Source organism: Eleutherodactylus coqui, chromosome 5 (genome assembly GCF_035609145.1).
Source record: "Eleutherodactylus coqui strain aEleCoq1 chromosome 5, aEleCoq1.hap1, whole genome shotgun sequence".
Classification (NCBI taxonomy): Eukaryota; Metazoa; Chordata; class Amphibia; order Anura; family Eleutherodactylidae; genus Eleutherodactylus; species Eleutherodactylus coqui.
In genome coordinates, this window is record NC_089841.1 from 194,578,821 (window position 1) to 194,597,045 (window position 18,225).

At 45.5% G+C, this 18,225-nt stretch overlaps 2 gene segments (V, D, J or C); both read left to right on the forward strand.

Moving 5' to 3' along the window:
• LOC136628917 (Ig mu chain C region-like) overlaps window positions 1–18,225 on the forward strand; it is a 392,658-nt gene that overhangs the window by 96,748 nt on the left and 277,685 nt on the right.
• LOC136628219 (Ig mu chain C region secreted form-like) overlaps window positions 11,220–18,225 on the forward strand; it is a 135,835-nt gene continuing 128,829 nt past the window's right edge. The window contains exon 1 of the C gene segment in view: window positions 11,220–11,230.

Below are 18,225 nucleotides of genomic sequence, written 5' to 3' on the forward strand. Positions count from 1 at the left end.
CGTGTGCAGTACTGTCCAGGCTGCTGTTAGCTGTGCTGCATATTTTTTTTCTTCTCAAAATCGACTCTGCAGAGCATTGCACCCTCCATTGATACTACAGGGAAAGAATTGTGTAGGCAGGGCCACAACACAGTTATTATTCATTGAATATACGCAGTGGGTCCTTTTGGTGTAAAAAAAGGGAAACGAAATCTATTTGTCCTGCCTCTGTCCGTCCTAAGGGCTGTGGACACGTGTGAGCTGCGTGTACAACGTTAAAAAATCAGATGCACCCAGCTACGGTTTACTGCTGGCTTCGCCATTTGCTTTCCTTAATTGGGAAAAAAATACCTGCTCTGCCAGAGTTAATAACTCTGCTACCCTCAAGTTCTGTGACACATTAGCAGGGACACAGCACAGTTATTAAACTTAGATTATTCATTCAATAGAGGCAGTGGGGCCTTTCGTTTTCAAAAAAGGGAAAAAAATATATTTGGCTTGCAGTCTTGCGCCAATTTATTTTCTGCCTGTGAAATCAAATCACTGGTAATACAGCATGCTGAGGGGTAGGCCTAGAGGACGTGGACGTGGCCGAGGACGCGGAGGGCCAAGTCAGGGTGTGGGCACAGGCCGAGCTCCTGATCCAGGTGTGTCGCAGCCGACTGCTGCGCGATTAGGAGAGAGGCACGTTTCTGGCGTCCCCATATTCATCGCCCAATTAATGGGTCCACGCGGGAGACGGTTATTAGAAAATGAGCAGTGTGAGCAGGTCCTGTCCTGGATGGCAGAAAGTGCTTCGAGCAACCTATCGTCAACCCGCAGTTCTGCGCCGTCCACTGCTGCAAATCCGAATCCTCTGTCTGCTGCTCCTCCTTCCTCCCAGCCTCCTCACTCCACTACAATGACACCTGCTCAGGAGCGGGAACACTCCCAGGAACTGTTCTCGGGCCCCTGCTTAGATTGGGCAGGAGTGGTTCCTCTCCCACCAGAGGAGTTTATCGTCACTGATGCCCAACCATTCGAAAGTTCCCGGGGTCCAGGGGAAGAGGCTGGGGACTTCCGCCAACTGTCTCAAGAACTTTCTGTGTGTGAGGAGGACGATGACGATGAGACACAGTTGTCTTGCAGTGAGGTAGTAGTAAGGGCAGTAAGTCCGAGGGAGCAGCGCACAGAGGATTCGGAGGAAGAGCAGCAGGACGATGAGGTGACTGAACCCACCTGGTGTGCAACGCCTACACAGGACAGGTCTTCAGAGGGGGAGGCACGGGCAGCAGCAGGGCAGGTTGCAAGAGGCAGTGCGGTGGCCAGGGGTAGAGGCAGGGCCAGATCGAATAATCCACCAACTGTTTCCCAAAGCGCACCCTCGCGCCATGCCACCCTGCAGAGGCCGAGGTGCTCTAAGGTCTGGCAGTTTTTCACAGAGACGCCTGACGACCGACGAACAGTGGTGTGCAACCTTTGTCGCGCAAAGCTCAGCCGGGGAGCCAACACCAACAGCCTCACTACCACCAGCATGCGCAGACATATGATGGCCAAGCACCCCACAAGGTGGGACGAAGGCCGTTCACCACCTCCGGTTTGCACCCCTGCCTCTCCCCCTGTGCCCCAACCTGCCACTGAGATGCAACCCCCCTCTCAGGACACAGGCACTACCATCTCCTGGCCTGCACCCACACCCTCACCTCCGCTGTCCTCGGCCCCATCCACCAGTGTAGTTCAGCGCACCGTCCAGCCGTCGCTTGCGCAACTGTTGGAGCGCAAGCGCAAGTACGCCGCCACGCACCCGCACGCTCAAACGTTAACCGTCCGCATAGCAAAATTCATCAGCCTTGAGATGCTGCCGTATAGGGTTGTGGAAACGGAGTCCTTCAAAAGTATCATGGAGGCGGCGGCCCCGGGCTACTCAGTTCCCAGTCGCCACTACTTTTCCCGATGTGCCGTCCCAGCCCTGCACGACCACGTCTCCCGCAACATTGTACGCGCCCTCACCAACGCGGTTACTGCCACGGTCCACTTAACAACGGACACGTGGACAAGCACAGGCGGGCAGGGCCACTACATCTCCCTGACGGCACATTGGGTGAATTTAGTGGAGGCTGGGACAGAGTCAGAGCCCGGGACCGCTCACGTCCTACCCACCCCCAGAATTGCGGGCCCCAGCTCGGTGATGGTATCTGCGGAGGTGTATGCTTCCTCCACTAAACCACCCTCCTCCTCCTCCTCCTCCGCAACCTCTGTCTCGCAATCAAGATGTGTTAGCAGCAGCATGTCGCCAGCAGTCGGTGTCGCGCGGTGTGGCAGCACAGCGGTGGGCAAGCGTCAGCAGGCCGTGCTGAAACTACTCAGCTTAGGAGATAAGAGGCACACGGCCCACGAACTGCTGCAGGGTCTGACACAGCAGACCGACCGCTGGCTTGCGCCGCTGAGCCTCCAACCGGGCATGGTCGTGTGTGACAACGGCCGTAACCTGGTGGCGGCTCTGCAGCTTGGCAGCCTCACGCACGTGCCATGCCTGGCCCACGTCTTTAATTTGGTGGTTCAGCGCTTTCTGAAAAGCTACCCACGCTTGTCAGACCTGCTCGTAAAGGCGCGCCGGCTCTGCGCACATTTCCGCAAGTCCCACACGGACGCTGCCACCCTGCGCACCCTGCAACATCGCTTTAAGCTGCCAGTGCACCGACTGCTGTGCGACGTGCCCACACGGTGGAACTCTACGCTCCACATGTTGGCCAGGCTCTATGAACAGCGTAGAGCTATAGTCGAATTCCAACTCCAACATGGGCGGCGCAGTGGGAGTCAGCCTCCTCAATTCTTTTCAGAAGAGTGGGCCTGGTTGGCAGACATCTGCCATGTCCTTGGTAATTTTGAGGAGTCTACCCAGGTGGTGAGCGGCGATGCTGCAATCATTAGCGTCACCATTCCTCTGCTATGCATCTTGAGAAATTCCCTGCAAAGCATAAAGGCAGCTGCTTTGCGCTTGGAACGGGGGCGGTGGAAGACAGTATGTCGCTGGATAGTCAGAGCACCCTCCTGTCTATTTCTCAGCGCGTAGAGGAGGAGGAGGAGGAGCATGAGGAGGATGAGGAGGAGGGGGAAGAGACAGCTTGGCCCGCTGCTGACGGTACACCGGCTGATTGCCTGTCATCCTTTCAGCGTGTATGGCCTGAGGAGGAGGAGGAGGAGGAGGAGGAGGAGGATCCTGAAAGTGATCTTCCTAGTGAAGACAGCCATGTGTTGCGTACAGGTACCCTGGCACACATGGCTGACTTCATGTTAGGATGCCTTTCTCGTGACCCTCGCGTTGCACGCATTCTGGCCACAACGGATTACTGGGTGTACACACTGCTCGAACCACGCTATAAGGAGAACCTGCCCACTCTCATTCCCGAAGAGGAAAGGGGTTCGAGAGTGTTGCTATACCACAGGACCCTTGCGGACAAGCTGATGGTAAAATTCCCAGCCGACAGCGCTAGTGGCAGAAGGCGCAGTACCGAGGGCAAGGTAGCAGGGGAGGTGCGGAGATCGAGCAGCATGTACATCCCAGGCACTGCAACAGTCTTTAAGGGCCTGGACAGCTTTATGGCTCCCCACCAAGACTGTGTCACCGCTCCCCAGTCAAGGCTGAGTCGGCGGGAGCACTGTAAAAGGATGGTGAGGGAGTACGTAGCCGATCGCACGACCGTCCTCCGTGACGCCTCTGCCACCTACAACTACTGGGTGTCGAAGCTGGACACGTGGCCTGAACTAGCGCTGTATGCCCTGGAGGTGCTTGCTTGTCCTGCGGCTAGCGTCTTGTCGGAGAGGGTGTTTAGTGCGGCTGGGGGAATCCTCACAGATAAGCGTAGCCGCTTGTCAACCGACAGTGCCGACAGGCTAACACTCATCAAGATGAACAAAGCCTGGATTTCCCCAGACTTCTCTTCTCCACCAGCGGACAGCAGCGATACGTAAGCAATACGTAGGCTGCACCCGCGGATGGAAGCTACGTTCTCTCTCACCATCCAAAACGGGGACATTTATGCTTCATCAATCTGTGTCTAATATTCCTCCTCCTCCTCCTGCTCCTCCTCCTGAAACCTCACGTAATCACGCTGAACGGGCAATTTTTCTTAGGGCCACAAGGCTCACTCAAATAATTTTTCTGAACAATTTTTAAAAGTTTCAATGCGCTTAAAAGCCTTGGAACTTTAACTTGAACCAATTTTTCGTTACACTGGGCTGCCTCCAGGCCTAGTTACCACTTAAAGGAGATGTCCCGAGGCAGCAAGTGGGGTTATACACTTCTGTATGGCCATAATAATGCACTTTGTAATGTACATTGTGCATTAATTATGAGCCATACAGAAGTTATAAAAAGTTTTATACTTACCTGCTCCGTTGCTGGCGTCCTCGTCTCCATGGAGCCGACTAATTTTTGGCCTCCGATGGCCAAATTAGCCGCGCTTGCGCAGTCCGGGTCTTCTGCAGTCTTCTATGGGGCTCCGTGTAGCTCCGTGTAGCTCCGCCCCGTCACGTGCCGATTCCAGCCAATCAGGAGGCTGGAATCGGCAGTGGACCGCACAGAAGAGCTGCGGTCCACGGAGGAAGAGGCCATCTTCAGCGGTGAGTAGAGAAGTCACCGGAGCGCGGGGATTAAGGTAAGCGCTCCGGTGAGCTTTCTTTACCTCCCTGCATCGGGGTTGTCTCGCGCCGAACGGGGGGGGGGTTGAAAAAAAAAAAAACCCGTTTCGGCGCGGGACAACCCCTTTAAGCCACATTAACCAAAGCGATTAATGGGTTTCACCTGCCCTCTTGGCTGGCCATGGCCAATTTTTCTGATGTACATTAGTACTGTTGATACAGCAATTTTTGTGGGCCCTCGCCTACAGTGTAATCAAATGAATTTTTAGCCCACCTGCATTACAGCTGACGTTACCTCAGCTGTGTTGGGCAATGCAATGGGATATTTCTATGTACCGCCGGTGGCTTCCTGGCACCCACCCATGCTGTAGGTGCACACGGAGTTTTTACTACATCTGTACACTTGAAAAGGACCCCAGTCAGACTGGGGCATGCAGTGTGGGCCGAAGCCCACCTGCATTAAGCACGACATTACTACCTCAGCTGTGTTGGGCAATGCAATGGGATATTTCTGTGTACCGCCGGTGGGTTCCAGGGAGCCACCCATGCTGTGGGTCCACAGGGACTTCACAATAGGGAGTTGTACCTGCCTGTGTCTATCAATTAAAAACCGCGTTCTGACTGGGGCATGCAGACACCTTGACAGAATGAATAGTGTGTGGCACATAGGTTCCCCATTGCTATGCCCACGTGTGCAGCTCCTGATGGCGGTGGCACAGGATTCTATTTCTCATTGCTTCTGTACAGCATTGTGGGCTATCGCCCCGCCACTTTTAAAGAGGGTCGCTGCCTAGCCGTGCCAACCTCTGCAGTGTGTGCCTGCGGTCCCTCGTCATGGCAGATGCAATTCTAAATAGACATGAGCGTGGTGTGGCATGAGGGCAGCTGAAGGCTGCGCAGGGACACTTTGGTGTGCGCTGTGGGGGGGAGGGGGGGGGGGCGGTTGGGCAGCATGTAACCCAGGAGAAGTGTCAGTGGAGTGTCATGCAGGCAGTGATTGTGCTTTGTTGGAGGTAGTGTGGTGCTTAGCAAAGGTATGCCATGCTAATGAGGGCTTTTCAGAAGTAAAAGTTGTTGGGAGGGGGGGGGCCCACTCTTGCCGGTATTGTGGCTTAATAGTGGGACCTGTGAACTTGAGATGCAGCCCAACATGTAGCCCCTCGCCTGCCCTATCCGTTGCTGTGTCGTTCCCATCACTTTCTTGAATTGCCCAGATTTTAACACATGAAAACCTTAGCGAGCATCGGCGAAATACAAAAATGCTCTGGTCGCCTATTGACTTCAATGGGGTTCGTTATTCGAAACGAACCCTCGAACATCGCGGGAAGTTCGTTTCGAATAACGAACACCCGAGCATTTTGGTGTTCGCTCATCTCTACTTATTATACTATTTTTGGAGAGTTGAGGTGACAACAAAGCTGTAATTCTGGCATTATTTGGGACGGATAGAACAGACTTCCTGGATGGTTTGTATTCAGTTTTTGTATGAGTGCATTTTACTGTGGCTATATAGCGGGAGCTACCACAGTGATAGATACTATTACGAAAACTTAGTGGCATGAAAGTTCATAAATAAATCATTTAAATACTATTATTTTGCTGCAGAAGCAGCATCTGTGATAACTTGTTAATTAATTCATTGTAAAAGAGATACAATCATTGAGAGCCTCGTTCACACGGGCTACAAAAATCATTGCGACAAAACGCATGTAAGTGAAGCCCAGGGTTTCCAATGGGTTCTTTCAGGTTACAAAACATAGCGATGATTTTGTAGCGAGATTTTGTAGCCCGTGTGAACAATGCATAAAACACATGTTTGACAACTCTAGTGAATTGATAAGTTAACTTGGAAGTAAACTATAGACCTCATATACACGGGCGACACGGCATTGCTGCGAGAAAATTTCTGTAATATCACATTGCTTGTCCATGTGATATCGCTGCGGTTTCTCGCGGTGATACTGCGACTTTGTAGTGCTACAAAGCCGTATGTGGTGCTACAAAGTCGCACGAGTTTGTATCACCACATGCAAGGATTTTCAGGGGGAGGTGGGCTTGAAATATAAGCCCTACCCCGAAAATCAGACGTAGTTGAAGAAAGAAATTTTAAAAAAAGGTATACATCACCAAGACGGGCTGTCCGTGGCTCCGCTGCAGCTTTCTTCCTGGGTCCCCAGCACTGATCTTCTTCTTCTCTTCTGGCCTGGGATTGAAAAATTCCCGCCTCCTGGAAGTGCTAGCTATGATTGGCTGATGCTTAGCCAATCACAGCCAGCCCTCAATGAATGTCTGTGATTGGTTCATCGAGCACTGGCTGTGATTGGGTAAGCGCCAGACAATCACAGCCAGCGCTTCCAGGAGGCGGGAAATTTTCAATCCCCGGCCAGAAGAGAAGAAGACAAGTGTCGGTGACCGGGAAGAAGACATGGTCGGGCTGACAGCACTTCTTAGCTGATTTATGTGTATTTTTTCTGCAGTTAGGGCTCATGCTATGGCTTTGACAATAGGATTTCCTACTGTCAAAGTTGCATCACACCGCATAAAAATTGCGTTTTCATGGGATATGATGCAACAGACAAGGAGGATCCAGAGGGAAACATGGGCTACAAAACCTCACACATTGCAGGCATATCGCTGAACCCGCTAGGTTTTTGTGTCAAGTTGTTGCATGCTACAAAACATTCCATATGTGAAGTAACACATAGGAAAGCATGGATTCACATACATTCGATTTGTAGCAACGCGACTACTTCTGGCGACTTTGTTGCCCATATGAATGAGGCCACAATGTCAATATTCTTTCTTGATTGTTATATCTGAATCTGTACCACCATTCAGATGTCATTTCCATTACAGCCATGATAGGTTACACTGGCAAATTTTATTAAAAAAAACATCAACAAATGTGGATTTTCAAGAGAATGTAAAACGTTTACGCAATGGAAAAGCAACAAAAACCACTACTTTATTTTAGGCCGCCTGCACACGGGCAGAAATTCCACAGTGGGATTTCCCGCAGAATTTCTGCCCGCCAGAGCGCATGTGCCGGCTGGGCGTCAGCGGGCATATAGCAGAGCGGAGAAGACGCCAGGAGAAGGTGAGCCAAGGTGGTCACGGCAGGGGCACAGATCGCATCCTCCTGCGAGAATTTTCTCAGCAGGAACTGACGCGGCTGTCTACAAGAGACCTTACTCTATTTTACTCTAGTAGTTGATATTACTCTATTTGTTGTTTCTATTACTCTATTTGTTGATTATGCAGCAGTTTTTATATTATCCATTGATCTCTATGGGGGAAATATGATGAAGAATTGTGAACAGCAGCATTTTTCATATTTCATGTGTATTGCTGCTAGATTGTTGAACCTGACTGCACTCTGAGGTTTTCATCTGTGTGCAGAATATCATGTGGAGCAGATGAGCTGATTTGTTAGGAATGGATAGAACAGACTTCCTGGATGGTTGGTATTCAGTTTTTGTATGAATGCTTTTTACTGTGATGGTATAGCGGCTACGGCTACCACTGTGATACATGCAATAACAAAAACTTAGTGGCATGAAAGTTATATATATATATATCCTTCGAATACTAATATTTTGCTACAGAAACAGCATCTGTGAAAACTTAATTATTTCATTGTAAAAGAGTTACACAGATACATATAAAGCTGCGCCGTCGCTAGTGAGCACTGCAGAAAGGTCGCAGGGCAGACAGCTTCCATTGACTTCAATAGAAGCCATCGGTGCAGAAATCCACACAGAATGGAGCATCATAACGATTTTTCTGCCATGAGCGGAAATTTTACACATGTGCAGGAAGCAGCGGGTCTCCATAGGAGGATATGGGTGGTATTTGCTGCGGAATACGGGGGCAGCTGCCGGCCCCTGGATTCTGCAAATCAAATCCGCCCGTGTGCAGGAGCCATTACTTGGAGTACAGTGTGTCTGTTTACACTATTGCAAAAAAACATTTATTAGAATGAAAATCAATGTTTTATTTATTTATTTTAAGGGAAGGCTTTTTTATTTAGTTTCTTTCATTGAACTTAATGCGTAGATCTGAACAGCAGCTATAGACACAAAACAAGGAATTATTCATGAATGTTATTTCCAACGTTGCATCATTCTTCATTTTAGATGGTTCGGTCAGGGGTGTGAAACTCATTTTCACCAAGGGTCATATCAGCATTGTGGTAGCCTTCAAAAAGCCATTTAGAATTGCATAAATGGACCTACACCTGAAGATATTGTTAAATAACCTGAGACCCCATATCACACCATCCTCATCCATTGATCATGTTCCAAAAAAAACACCAAATAAAAGATAAAATGGAAGAACAACCACTCAAATGTATTCAAATGTATGAATAAAATGTAATTCATTCTGTTATTTAGAACCAGTTTAGATAATAGTCAGCCTCATCAACCTTTTTAGCACCGAGCGTCGTACCTTGGAGGTTGGCTAGGGTGACTGGGTAGGGCTGTCAGAAATGTGCCATCACCTGTGAGTTGCTGAACAGAGCAGTACAGAGATGCTCGCTGGAGCTCAGGATCCAAGATAGTAATCATGGGATCCCTACTGTTCCTTACCATTACCACCAAAAGGTGTTCTCAGTCAGATTTTATACATCTTTATCTATCATAATGAAGGGATAATTGTAAATCAGTACGCAGTGACTGCTCAGGGGATGTGGTTTGTCAAGACTGAGCGTACACAGTTCAGACTAAAAATCTTGTCAGATTCTCTGGTTAGGAAGAGAAATTTCCTAGATGGCTGAGATTAAGATTTTGCACAAATGAGTTTCACTGTGGTACTACGCTAGCGGCTACCACAGTAATGAATGCCATAGCAAAAACCTAATTACCTTATTATCCCATAACAATTTGTTTGATTTGAAACGATAGAAATTGAGAGTCATCAGAATTAACACACAGCGAGATGACAGAGATGACAACTAGCAAGCTTTGGAGACTACTAAGGTTCTTCATCAGCCATGGTTTAAAAGAATATCTGAAGAGTCATATATTCCTTCACCAAATGACACAGCAATAGTGAAGGTAAATAAGGCAAGAGGTAGAAAGCAAAACCAATAATATGAGGAGGGTAGCAACTGTACCAGTAAATAAGTGGAGCAGTTGATTGATATGGAGTGCAAATGTCTTATTGTCCTCTGATTGAGTTCTCGTTTATGCTTTTGATTCCCAAACAATGTCTGAGGGTCACATTTTTTAAGTGCAAGTCATGTTAGTCCTGTTAGCAGACATAGCTATGAAAATGGGTATATTTATACATGTCTGCATTTTAATACAATCACCATTCACTACTGGTATCCAAATTGAATTATATTGAATCCACATTACTCGTACAGAAATCAACAGAGCTTGGGGAAGATATGAAGCTTTCCTGTCCTTGACCAGTTGTATTCAACCTCCACTATTCTTTATAAGGAAAAAAGCCGCATGTGACCTTCTGGCTGTTGTAGAAATTGCTTTATGGTTGAAAATTTGGAAATTGTTTACAGACTGTATACAGCTGTTCTCCCTATAGGAAATAATGAAAGTCGTAAGACAGCAACTTTGAGTCACGTGCAATTTTTGGTCACCACAGATCTGACGGAAACAGTCCTATCAAAGGAAAATGTATTACATCCGAAATCTAAATCTTACATCTGTAAATAATTGGTCATAGATTGGTTCAAAATCTTTGTGAGAAAATAATCCTGCAAGTTCCCCATGCTATATGCTTCAGAGATGGCCTTTGGGCACTTTGACAAAATATTGTGGACACATTTCCATGCCAATATTATAAATGAGTGCTTCAGCCCGGCCGCTGGTCTATTGACAAACTAGTTGTCCGCTGTTATAGCGCATCCGTGCTTAGGAGTGCCAAGATGTATTTTTGTGTAGGTCAATTGGAACACCAGCATTGTATTCTGCTTTAATTTGCTTGACTGTTGCCAACCTGACTGATTCCAGACATCCTCTCTGACCCTTTTGGTTGTACTTTTGTTAGATGTTTTTTCTCAATCACACAGTTTTCAGTATACTTTCAACAACATTGCACAAGAAAGCTTCACAAGGTTTTGAAATACTGGCCCTGGCTAAAGGTCATATCTTGTTCAAAGTCACTCAGATTGCTCAATGCTGCACTCTGGTGTCACTTGTCTAATTTCCATAAGGGAAAACTCTGAAGGTTAAAGGGCCTGTGACTTTAATAAAGTGACCATTCAGTGTAAATTTAGGTCCAAAGAGGTATATGGTCATGTATTATGGATCCATACAACATGGATATAAGATTATATGCATAAACCATTATATTTTCCTGTCTTTAGAACCCATACCTGGATGCTGCTTTAAATCCTTCATAGCAGACCAGAACTTGTTTTCAGTGAACACATCTGCATTGCTAGAAAGCTATAGAGTGTTTTGTTTTTGTTATTTTTATACGATGAGAAAATAAACGGAAGCGCATATCATATGACCGTTATAATATCAAAAAGACGGATGTCTGGTGTGCCATAATAAAGGAGGATGTGGTTTGTTATATAAAAAGGCTACACAGGGGAATAAAGCATTTCTGAATAATACATTTTGTATAGGCAGTTATCACGGTGTACTATAGCGGGAGCTGGTACGGCCACTGTGATATATCCTATTACTAAAACTCAGTCATAGTCTTATGTACTGTATCAGGGACAGTGTCAATTTTCTGCTGCAAATTAAATTTCTCTGCATTAAAAATGCATAAAATGACAGATTTTTGTTTTGCTTGGGGGTTCATTATTTATATAACATCAAACTATTTAGCAAAACTTTGTCGACTGCCATATCTGTCAGTGTGTCACATACAAGTTTTTGATCACTTATTACACTATTTTTGGAGAGTTGAGGTGACAACAAAGCTGTAATTCTGGCATTATTTGGGACGGATAGAACAGACTTCCTGGATGGTTTGTATTCAGTTTTTGTATGAGTGCATTTTACTGTGGTATTATAGCGGGAGCTACCACAGTGATAGATACTATTACGAAAACTTAGTGGCATGAAAGTTCATAAATAAATCATTTAAATACTATTATTTTGCTGCAGAAGCAGCATCTGTGATAACTTGTTAATTAATTCATTGTAAAAGAGATGCAATCATTCAGAGCCTCGTTCACACTGGCTACAAAATCATTGCGACAAAACGCATGTATGTGAAGCCCAGGGTTTCCAATGGGCTCTTTCAGGTTACAAAACATAGCCATGATTTTGTAGCGAGATTTTGTAGCCCGTGTGAACAATGCGTAAAACACATGTTTGGCAACTCTAGTGAATTGATAAGTTAACTTGGAAGTAAACTATAGACCTCATATACACGGGCGACACGGCATTGCTGCGAGAAAATTGCTGTTATATCACATTGCTTGTCCATGTGATATCGCTGCGGTTTCTCGCGGTGATACTGCGACTTTGTAGTGCTACAAAGCCGTATGTGGTGCTACAAAGTCGCACGAGTTTGTATCACCACATGCAAGGATTTTCAGGGGGAGGTGGGCTTGAAATATAAGCCCTACCTCGAAAATCAGACGTAGTTGAAGAAAGAAATTTTAAAAAAAGGTATACATCACTGTCCGTGGCTCCGCTGCAGATTTCTTCCTGGGTCCCCAGCACTGATCTTCTTCTTCTCTTCTGCCTGGGATTGAAAAATTCCCACCTCCTGGAAGTGCTAGCTATGATTGGCTGATGCTTAGCCAATCACAGCCAGCACTCAATGAATGTCTGTGATTGGTTCATCGAGCACTGGCTGTGATTGGGTATGTGAGGGTATATGTATATATTGCCAAATGTTTTTTATGCTTTTATACCTGTATGCAAGTTCTATTCAATTCCAAATGAGAAAAACTTATATGTCGCCTTACATCAGATATTCCAAAGGCCTTGCCAGGCGAAGACAAAATGTATCTTAAAACCCAGCAAAGGAAGAACCAGACACAAGGACGCGTACTTGGCTGTTTTTCCAGAGGCGCCATAGCAAGATATCAAGATGTTCAACTATGTACATAATTTTCACTGTCTCAGGCCGGAAATCCGGACTTCCCATATATGGTTATGAGCCCATCACCCATTGCTGGTGATGAGACAAAGGGTATAAGATCTCATGTAATCTGTAATAAAGGGAGAAGCGCAGCCATGTCCCCGTAGGAGAAACTATACCAGACCTCCGTGTGGTGTCTCTTCTTACCGCCGGCAGCGGGGCAAGTGGGGTGGGCCTGATTGGTGCTGTACTTAGAATTTTACCCTGACAATTTGGCGCCCGAACGTGGGGCGGTAAAACACCGGAGCTTACAACGCATTCCACCCGGATCCACGCCACGGAGAAGCCGTCCTGCTGCAAACCGAGCCTGATCAACTCACAGAACTCCAGGTAAGACCAGCATATATTTGTGTTGTGTTTTACGCTGAGAGTCTTGCAGCAGGACTGACTATCTGTGGTTTGTGACCGGACGAGTTGGGTTAAGAGTTCTACACGGTAACTCGTGTGGGCTCCGGGTTTGCCGTCATGGACCACTGACCGTGATATGCGCACCAATCGGTCACCCAGAAACTAGTCTGTAGTCTATTTGTTGTTGAAGTCCGTAGCGTTTTGGCAATAGTGAAGGTTGTTTGTTGTATCTGCAGAATTTTTTTTTTTTTTTCTCTTTTTCTTTTCATTTGGTCTCACAGAAGAAGGAACCCTCGTTTATTTTAGTTGTTGATGGTTTAGCTAAGGAGAGGGAAGCACTCTGTGAGACAGGTCCCATAGAAGAAGAGACCCTCGGTTTTAGTTTAGTTTAGTTGTTGATGGTTTAGCTGAGGAGAGGGATGCACTCTTTGGGACTGGTTCCATAGAAGAAGATGCCTTCGGTTGTTTTGCCATATATAAGGGGCTGACAATTCGGGTCAGAAGGATGCACTCTATGGAGCGTGTTATTATTATTATTGTTGTTGATGTTCTAATATGCGTAAGACCTTATTAAAGAAGACAGAGCCCCTCAAGGGCTGCCGCCGTGTGGATGAATTTGTAGAATGTAAGAAAACTTATGAAAATGTGTGACATCGACCCACACGGTAGATTACAAAAATGGTGTCTGGGAGGAGGTTTTTAGGACCGAGAGGTGCCTTGGAAGATCAAGGTTTGCTAGAAAGTGCTGGAGGAGGAGGAGAGAGAGAGACAGTCAGAGAAAGTTGTATGTACACATTATTTGTTTAAGAAAGTATCCGTAAGTGAAATGTTGAAAAGTACAGTAAGTGATCAAGAGGGTGTCGGGAGAGTGTCTATTGAAGGTTACATTGGCAGTTAGGTAGGGGAGAGAAATAAGAGGAACAAGCAAAGTCGAGAAGAAAGTTACAATGCATGTGATTTGTTGACAGAGAGAAAGAAGAAAAGGTGTATAATACAAGATAGATAATAGATATATATATGTGTGTATATATGTATATACTGTATGTGCAAATAGTTAACTGAGCTTGCTTTTAGAAGAGAAGATTTTGTTGACATGTAGCTGCGAGCTTGTGTTTAGTTTTCAAGGTCAAGAGATAACGAAGCGAGAGAAAATGCAATAATAACCCTGGATAATATCTTTGCTTGCTGTAAAGGAATGAAGGCTTGAAATGAATTTAATTAATTATACTGTCTTAGTAGGCAGGAAATATAGCAATTTCTAAGGTATATTCTTACTTATACAGGGGTTGAAAATGAATGTTGCAAGGTCCCAGGATATGTGTTAATTATGAGTTCAAATGCAGGGAATAGTTAAGCTAAAACAATTCAGTCTGTGTTTCATATTCGTAGAGAGATAAGAGATGTTTTGAAAAGGTGGGGGCTTTCAGATTCACTCTAAGCTCAGGGTCACGCATTCTAAAATACTTCAGTGTTTAATACGGCATATAATAGTTTCAGTAAATAAGAAAGATAGAATGTCTCAGTCACTCAGCAAATTGTTTTTCATAATTTTTTTTCAAATTTTTTGACATAATTTGTCAAAGATAGCGCTCATTCACAATCTCATCTCAATAGAATCATGTACTTTATAACATTATAGCACTCACCTCAATGTTTTTCAACTGATGTATGTATGTTTGTCAAACCTTTTTTGTCTGTGCATCTGCATGTACTGGGACACCTTCAATAGGGGGTGACGGAGCAAACTTGAGAGCATGGATGGATGAGAGTTAGTGACCCGTGTTTGGGCTGTGGTGAGTGTGTGATGCAGGTAATGACTGGGGATAAAAGTCCCCCCCCATGCATGGGACTTGGCTTGGTTGAGATGTGGACGTGTAGACTGTTAAGCTGAAATGAGCTGTGAAGAAAGACGCAAGGAGCCAATATCGAAGGGGTGGAGCTAGATGATGTAATAGTACGTAATGTTTCATCCCCCTTCTCGGCAAGGGAGGGGGTGAGGATCTTGAGCAGCTAGTAAAAGTTTTTGTTTTGTTTTTTCTCCTGTCTCAAATTTGATAAGACATTGCAGGCAGGAACAGACTAATAATGAATTCACTTAAAGGGATCTCACATTTCCAATATTAATAGATGTTTTGTAGGTTATTCTTCCCTGATGTAACTCATGTCTCTGTTATTGGTGCTAACATTTTACAGGCCTTATCTGCATCCATCAAATCTTTTTACAATGTTGTACTAACTTGAACCCGGCTACTATTCTTCCAATTGCGTACCCGGGTTCAAAGGGGGGGAGGAGAAGGCATAGGTGATCTAGGTATTGCAAATAAGCCATTTTTAAAAAATTTTTGCAAGCCATTTTTAAATTTTTAAATTTTTTGCAACAAGGTTCTGATCTTTTTGAAATAGAATACCAGCCTGATTGTCTAGCATTGATACAACAAGAAAATTTAAGTTTTAAAAAGTTACAAAAGCCCTTGTTAATAATGCATATTTTGAGTTGTTTTTTATAGATGGTACCAGGGTGATTGACGACTCCACACTGGATATACAGTGGTTCCACAACAAGATGTCCTAAAAGCAGAATGCCTCCGCATGTCGCAGTACAAGAAGCGGAACTAAAAGCCCTCGCTGAGGCGTGTAGAGTGGTAGAAGGTAAGACGGCAAACATTTACACTGACTCCCGGTATGCATTTGGCATAGCTCATGATTACGGCCCAACATGGAAGGCCAGACAGTTTTTTACCTCAGCAGGACAGCCAATTAAGAATGATGCAGCGGTGCAGTCTCATGGAGACCCTACTTCTACCTGACAAGGTGGAAAGCTCACACCAATTCCTACACCGGAGAAGCAAGAGGCAATGCCATCACAGGCCACACAGCAAAAGCAGCGGCCCTGAAGCCATGGAAGAAAAGAAGAAAAGAAGAATTTGATAATAACTTTGGACTTTGATAAAAACTTGGACTTTGATAAAAATTTGGACTTTGATATGCTAAGGACTTTACAGTTACAAGCCAGCAAGGAAGAAAAGGAAAAATGGACTAAAAAGGGACGGCGTATGGCGAACAGTCAACAGCACTTGCCTACCACGATCCCTGTGCCTCATGATGGCCCAGCTGACGCACGGAAAGACGCACCTCTCAAAGCAGTAATGATGTCGACGCTTGAACGAGGATGGGTGGCTCCTTGGTTTTCTGTAGCTGCTGCATCATTTGTCCAATTTTGCATGATCTTTGCCGTAAGCAACAGGGCAGAAGTAAATTTGCCACATAACACTTGCCTAGACCACTCTACCCATTTCAGGGATTGCAAATTGGCTACACTCAGCTCCTACTTGTTGGGAAGCATGAATATGTGCTTGTTGTTGTTGATGTTTTTCAGGTTGGAGACCTACTCTGTTACCAAAGTAAATAAGCAGGTAACCGCACAGAAGCTCATGAATGAGGTAATCTGCAGATACGGGGTACCGGAAGTGATTGAGTCAAACAAAGGTACACACTTCACAGGTGAAATAATGCAACACATCATGTCTGCTTTGGGTATATTCCAGGCTTTTCACACACCCTACCATCCACGGAGTAGGGGGAAAGTAGATACAAAAGGCAATGAAGAAAATGGGTAAATTTTGAATTGAGTGTTTCCCATTAGTTTTTCTTTTTCTCCGGAGGGTACATGCCACAGTAGCTGAGTTTGGGGAATGATTTTCCTGTTAATTTTGTCATAGGCCTCTCCAAGGAATTGTCAATAATGCATTCTGCAGTCTCTGCTTTTCTCCCAGGTCCTACAGATGAGTGTCACAATCTGAAACCAGGTGACAGGGTCTATGTGAAAAAGTTTAAGAGAGAAACCCGGTTTAAATGTCCTTACCAGATGTTGTTCACCACGCCAACTGCAGTCAAGCTTGAAGGAAAGCCCACTTGGATCCACACTTCACACTGAAAAAACTAATGATCCTGCATATCCTTTACATGCTATAATGTGGTACAATTCCTCTAACACACACCTTTGACTACTGTACACTAGCCCCCTGTTTCAGAACAAATTAATACAATCAAATGTGCAATATGAAGCCTACACTGAGGGTGAGAATCCAACACCGCATCGTGCTAAGAGAGACGTTGACGCTCCAGGTGGTAACTTTAATCCACATGTACACATAGATGCAAGAGGAGTGCCAAGGGGGGGTGCGAGATTAATTTAATTCTAGAGATCAGGTTAAAGCAAGTTTTGAGTCCTTATTTGCTTTTGGCACTGTTAATAATAATGTAGATTGGATGAATTATATCTATTACAATCAGCAGAGGTTTGTAAACTACACCAGGCATGCTTTACAAGGGTTAGCTGACCAGTTAGGGCCCACTGCATCCATGGCCCTAGAGTGGCCCTGGATATGATTTTAGCAGAAAGAGGTGGGGTATGTAATTTCCTGTACGTGTATTATGTGTATTATCCCTTTGATCAAAAAGAGTATGAGTAAGGGACTGGATAATGTGACCAAAATTTCCCTTGTTTGAAAAAGATGAAGGGCCAGTTCCGATAATGCCAACCACGTACGTTACGAGAAGAATGGAGAGATGTACTAGTACCGCGCCGCCTCAGTCTCCTAAGATGGACTGTCAGTGGAATTCCCATATGCCTAGGGACAGTGCAGAAGACCTTAGGTTCCGGCGAGGGCACACCTTGCGGGGTGTTAACTCGTACAGATAGAGGGTATGGATGCCCGGAAATAAGCCCAGGGAATCCATGGCCTCCTTCTGAGGTGAGGTAGGGATCCCTCCCTTTTAGGAGTAGGGACTTACGGGCAAGTGGAGAAACCCTGACGCAAGGGAGAGACGACCGAGGAAGAGTGCAAGGTCTGATGCTTGATCTCCATATAAGTTTTTTAGGGGAGTTTGTGAGGGTATATGTATATATTGCCAAATGTTTTTTTATGCTTTTATACCTGTATGCAAGTTCTATTCAATTCCAAATGAGAAAACTTATATGTCGCCTTACATCAGATATTCCAAAGGCCTTGCCAGGCGAAGACAAAATGTATCTTAAAACCAGACACAAGGACGCGTACTTGGCTGTTTTTCCAGAGGCGCCATAGCAAGATATCAAGATGTTCAACTATGTACATAATTTTCACTGTCTCAGGCCGGAAATCCGGACTTCCCATATATGGTTATGAGCCCATCACCCATTGCTGGTGATGAGACAAAGGG